The sequence below is a fragment of the Oncorhynchus masou genome, chromosome 20 (genome assembly GCF_036934945.1).
Source record: "Oncorhynchus masou masou isolate Uvic2021 chromosome 20, UVic_Omas_1.1, whole genome shotgun sequence".
In the NCBI taxonomy this organism is placed as follows: Eukaryota; Metazoa; Chordata; class Actinopteri; order Salmoniformes; family Salmonidae; genus Oncorhynchus; species Oncorhynchus masou.
Genome location: NC_088231.1, coordinates 20,084,148 through 20,090,261, shown reverse-complemented (window position 1 = coordinate 20,090,261; position 6,114 = coordinate 20,084,148). Strand labels below are relative to the sequence as shown.

The 6,114-nt window shown below is 46.3% G+C and overlaps 1 long non-coding RNA gene across 1 annotated transcript in view; it reads right to left on the bottom strand.

Annotated features, from left to right (window-relative positions):
- Positions 1-329: 329 nt before the first annotated feature.
- Positions 330-6,114, bottom strand: part of LOC135506548 (uncharacterized) — a 10,823-nt gene continuing 5,038 nt past the window's right edge. The window contains exons 2-3 of the long non-coding RNA XR_010450542.1: positions 531-896; positions 330-403 (exon numbers count right to left, since the gene is read on the bottom strand). This is a non-coding gene — a long non-coding RNA (uncharacterized LOC135506548). The remainder of the gene's footprint in view (positions 404-530; positions 897-6,114) is intronic.

Below are 6,114 nucleotides of genomic sequence, written 5' to 3'. Positions count from 1 at the left end.
AAGAGATTCACTGAAACAAAAGACACATTTCCTCTTCCTCTTCCTCTTCCTCTTCACTGAGCCTTTCGCAGGACATTGCCATGTCTGTAATCAGTTCAATGGTATTACAGGACTCGTTCTCAGAGCAGAACAGCTGACTGGGATATTCAAGGTTGAATTAAAATCCATCACATCAACAAACTGAATGAGTGAGTGAGATCATGCTATAAAAAGAGTGAAAGAGCACATACCGCTATTAATAATGAAGTTAGTTTACCTGTTGTTCTGCAGAAGGAGTAGAAACAGGTGGAGGAGAGGAGAGAGGAGAGGAGAGCAGACACAGGACACAGACTGAACAGCAACATCCAACACAGACCACAGTCTACATCAGGGGATGAGGAGGAGGACTCAGTTGGACGGGTTTCTGGACATAAACACAAGCATAAAATAAGAAACTTGTCTCTCATTGAGATTCTGATTCCCTGGCAACATATGTAAATATATTTTGTACGGCAACCTAAAGGAAGAAACAAGAAACAGTATTTTCTGACCAAATGAAAGTCTGGTGATGACATTTCCATGGTTGTAGACCTCTTTTTCTGTGCCACTGAGAAACCCTTCCTTGTTCACCACAGGTCTCTGCCAGCTCCCACAGTAGTAGAGTCCCAGGTCGGATTCAGAGACGTTAGTTATCAGTAGATCATAGAACTGTTGAGAACGCAACAGGAAATAGAATCGACGGACAGGATTGGATTTGGAAATTCTAAAATGACTCCAATTCCCAACGGAGCTGTTTCTGTGCCAATCTGTTACCAGATGGTCTTTGATGTCACAATGAAGAACAACATTGTCTCCTGGTCGGACTCTCAGCTCCACCTCTGCTGCAGAGATCCCATCCTGACTGGAGGACACAGCACCTACAGGGAGCAGAGGAACAGTGTTAGGATGAACTGACTGGAGGAAACAGCACCTACAGGGAGCAGAGGAACAGTGTTAGGATGAACTGACTGGAGGAAACAGCACCTACAGGGAGCAGAGGAACACCTACAGGGAGCAGAGGAACAGTGTTAGGATGAACTGACTGGAGGAAACAGCACCTACAGGGAGCAGAGGAACAGTGTTAGGATGAACAGACTGGAGGAAACAGCACCTACAGGGAGCAGAGGAACAGTGTTAGGATGAACTGACTGGAGGAAACAGCACCTACAGGGAGCAGAGGAACAGTGTTAGGATGAACTGACTGGAGGAAACAGCACCTACAGGGAGCAGAGGAACAGTGTTAGGATGAACTGACTGGAGGAAACAGCACCTACAGGGAGCAGAGGAACAGTGTTAGGATGAACTGACTGGAGGAAACAGCACCTACAGGGAGCAGAGGAACAGTGTTAGGATGAACTGACTGGAGGAAACAGCACCTACAGGGAGCAGAGGAACAGTGTTAGGATGAACTGACTGGAGGAAACAGCACCTACAGGTAGCAGAGGAACAGTGTTAGGATGAACTGACTGGAGGAAACAGCACCTACAGGGAGCAGAGGAACAGTGTTACGATGAACTGACTGGAGGAAACAGCACCTACAGGGAGCAGAGGAACAGTGTTAGGATGAACTGACTGGAGGAAACAGCACCTACAGAGAGCAGAGGAACAGTGTTAGGATGAACTGACTGGAGGAAACAGCACCTACAGGGAGCAGAGGAACAGTGTTAGGATGTTGGAGGAAACAGATGAACTGACTGGAGGAAACAGCACCTACAGGGAGCAGAGGAACAGTGTTAGGATGAACTGACTGGAGGAAACAGCACCTACAGGGAGCAGAGGAACAGTGTTAGGATGAACTGACTGGAGGAAACAGCACCTACAGGGAGCAGAGGAACAGTGTTAGAATGAACTGACTGGAGGAAACAGCACCTACAGGTAGCAGAGGAACAGTGTTAGGATGAACTGACTGGAGGAAACAGCACCTACAGGGAGCAGAGGAACAGTGTTAGGATGAACTGACTGGAGGAAACAGCACCTACAGGGAGCAGAGGAACAGTGTTAGGATGAACTGACTGGAGGAAACAGCACCTACAGGTAGCAGAGGAACAGTGTTAGGATGAACTGACTGGAGGAAACAGCACCTACAGGGAGCAGAGGACAAAAGGGTGCAATGGCAATAACAGAGAGCTATGGCAACAACAGAGAGCTATGGCAACAACAGAGAGCTATGGCAACAATAGAGAGCTATGGCAACAACAGAGAGCTATGGTTACAGAGCTATGGCAACAACAGAGAGCTATGGCAACAACAGAGCTATGGCAACAACAGAGAGCTATGGCAACAACAGAGAGCTGTAGCAACAAAAGAGAGCTGTGGCAACAACAGAGAGCGATGGCAACAACAGAGAGCTGTAGCAACAACAGAGAGCTGTAGCAACAACAGAGAGCTGTAGCAACAAAAGAGAGCTGTGGCAACAACAGAGAGCTGTAGCAACAACAGAGAGCTGTAGCAACAAAAGAGAGCTGTGGCAACAACAGAGAGCTGTAGCAACAACAGAGAGCTGTGGCAACAACAGAGAGCTGTAGCAACAAAAGAGAGCTGTGGCAACAACAGAGAGCGATGGCAACAACAGAGAGCTGTAGCAACAACAGAGAGATGTAGCAACAAAAGAGAGCTGTGGCAACAACAGAGAGCTGTAGCAACAAAAGAGAGCTGTGGCAACAACAGAGCTGTAACGATGCTGTAACAACAACAGAGAGCTGTAGCAACAACAGAGAGCTGTGGCAACAACAGAGAGCTGTAGCAACAACAGAGAGCTGTAGCAACAACAGAGAGCTGTAGCATGCCATCGTCCTCCATAGACAAAGATAGGATGCGAAGTAACAGCACGAACACACTACACTCTTAGTAAAAAAGGTGCTATCTAGAACCTCAAAGGGTTCTTTAACTGTCCCCATACGAGAACATTTCAAATAAACATTTTTGGTTCTAGGTCGATACCTTCTGGGTTCAAGATTGAACCACTTCCACAGAGGAAATGGAACCTAAAACCCCCACATCAGACGATGATCGATCGTGAACCCTTAACAGACAAGTATAAAACTAGACGAGGATGAGGCATCTAATGTGAAACTCATTCTAAAGGCTACTTACACAAGAGAGTGATGAGAGAAACACACAGCCTGTCCATCTCATTCATGTGGTCTGATGGTGTGATGTTAGTGACTGTCAGATTACTGATTGTCGGAACTGGGTCTTTGCTGCGTATTTCTGTGATGATTTGACTTGATTTACACTTTACCATGAAAGGACATACGAGCAACGATCTGGTTCGATCGAATGGAAAGTTTTGACTTGATCCACTTTTTGTGTGACATGAAGGGGAGGGTTTAGCATCGAAGTAAACACGTTTCACACCAACATGACGTCACTGGAAAATATTCAGCTCCTTTGAGGTGGTCGTTGTAAATAGCAACACCTAACTAGCAGCACATGGTCAAAGTCAACATACTGCAACATCATTAAACACAACATGAAGAACCAAACACTAATTTTGATATCACTTTGATCCTTGATAGAGATGACTTGAGACAGAGACCTACCTTGAGACAGAGACCTATATTGAGACAGAGGTCTATCTTGAGACAGAGGCCTATCTTGAGACAGAGGCCTATATTGAGACAGAGACCTATCTTGAGACAGAGGCCTATATTGAGACAGAGGCCAATCTTGAGACAGAGGCCTATATTGAGACAGAGGCCTATATTGAGACAGAGGCCAATCTTGAGACAGAGACCTATCTTGAGACAGAGACCTATATTGAGACAGAGACCTATCTTGAGACAGAGACCTATATTGAGACAGAGACCTATATTGAGACAGAGACCTATATTGAGACAGAGACCTATCTTGAGACAGAGACCTATATTGAGACAGAGGCCTATATTGAGACAGAGACCTATCTTGAGACAGAGACCTATATTGAGACAGAGACCTATATTGAGACAGAGACCTATCTTGAGACAGAGGCCTATCTTGAGACAGAGGCCTATCTTGAGACAGAGACCTATCTTGAGACAGAGACCTATCTTGAGACAGAGGCCTATATTGAGACAGAGGCCTATATTGAGACAGAGACCTATCTTGAGACAGAGGCCTATCTTGAGACAGAGGCCTATCTAGAGACAGAGGATAAGGCTGGTCTCTATATCTGTATCCTGTCAGTATTAATGTTGGATTGATCAAACAATGAACTTCTATTAATCAAACCTGATTTGTATTAACTATTTCAGGAGTCCCAAAATGTTTACCCATCAAACATCTTGGCCTCATCCTGACTTTGAAAACCATGAGCGCGCAACAGTGGATCACTTTTGTCGAGTTGGTGAGCATCGTTGGTCTCCGCTTTACAAAGTGTGTTGCATTATGGTTATAAAAATTGTCCGACTTCCGACAACATGGAGGCTGTATGACCTTGACTAAAACCATGTGATCAAAGGTCATGAAGATGTTGATGAAGTCGCTGCAGTTGCCTCTCACCAACTGGACCATGTGACCATCACCTGCATTGTGGGAGGGACTATTTCTCAACCAATCACTGGGCTGTTTTTGTTTGACCTATTGGAACGTGGTGAAAGACGTGACTGAAACAGAAACCTCCTTGTCGTGGTTCTCAAGCTTCAAGGGATATAAATGAAAGTGATATTTGAGACCTTTCTCTAACCAATTAATTGTACACACGTTATGTTTTCAGTTTGTCAGTGAGTGATATGGGGCTATAATAACGTTTATTTACACATTTATAAAGAAAGACCTTTAGAAACACCAGCAGCTGTGTTGACAATGTCATGTTGAAACAGCCAGAAACTACAACCAGAAACTACAATAACCATAATGCTCTATAGAGGATGTGACTGAAACAGAAACACGTTTAGAAACATCAGCAGCTGTGTTGACAATGTCATGTCAGCCAGAAACTACAACCAGAAACTACAATAACCATAATGCTCTATAGAGGATGTGACTGAAACAGAAACACGTTTAGAAACACCAGCAGCTGTGTTGACACTGTCATGTTGAAACAGCCAGAAACTACAACCAGAAACTACAATAACCATAATGCTCTATAGAGGATGTGTTGACACTGTCATGTTGATCTGAGTCTTGCTGTTGTAAAACCACTACAGTGTCCAACTTTCTACTGTGGCAGATGAACCTCCCTCGACTTCTCTCACCCACTTTCATCCACAGTTTGCAGCCAGACTTGAAGGCAGCCAGAAACTACAACCAGAAACTACAATGACCATGATGCTCTGGAGTGGATGAGACGGTACATCCAAGCCAGATGTATTTTAACAGCTAAACCAAATGTAGTTCTTTGTCTTTGTGGATGTATTTCTGTATCTAACAATCTCTTTTTATTCAGGATTAGTAGGACAACAAATAGGACCGAGACCGAGAGTGTGATAGTTTAGCAACACCATGGCAACGGCAACAGGAAGTCAGTGTGGGTTTCCTGTGTACTGTGCGGGGGTGTGCAGATGATGATTGCATATGTATGCCGAGTCCTTTTGTGCAGCTGTGGTTTACTCAGCTAGTGCTGCTGCTCTGTAGGGAGGGGTTAAGGGGGGGGGGGTTAAGGGGGCCTGGGTTTCAGGTCTGAGGGGAGGACTGAGGGGGTTTCAGAGTTAAGGGGGGGGCCTGGGTTTCAGGTCTGAGGGAGGACTGAGGGGTTAAGGGGGAACTGGGTTTCAGGTCTGATGGGAGGACTGAGGGGTTAAGGGGGAACTGGGTTTCAGGTCTGAGGGGAGGACTGAGGGGTTAAGGGGGAACCTGGGTTTCAGGTCTGATGGGAGGACTGAGGGGTTAAGGGGGGGCTGGGTTTCAGGTCTGAGGGGAGGACTGAGGGGTTAAGGGGGGGCCTGGGTTTCAGGTCTGATGGGAGGACTGAGGGGTTAAGGGGGAACTGGGGGGTTAGAGGGGAGGACCTGGGTTTCAGGTCTGAGGGGAGGACTGAGGGGTTAAGGGGGGAACTGGGTTTCAGGTCTGAGGACTGAGGGGTTAGGGGGAACTGGGTTTCAGGTCTGAGGGGAGGACTGAGGGGTTAAGGGGGAACTGGGTTTCAGGTCTGAGGGGAGGACTGAGGGGTTAAGGGGG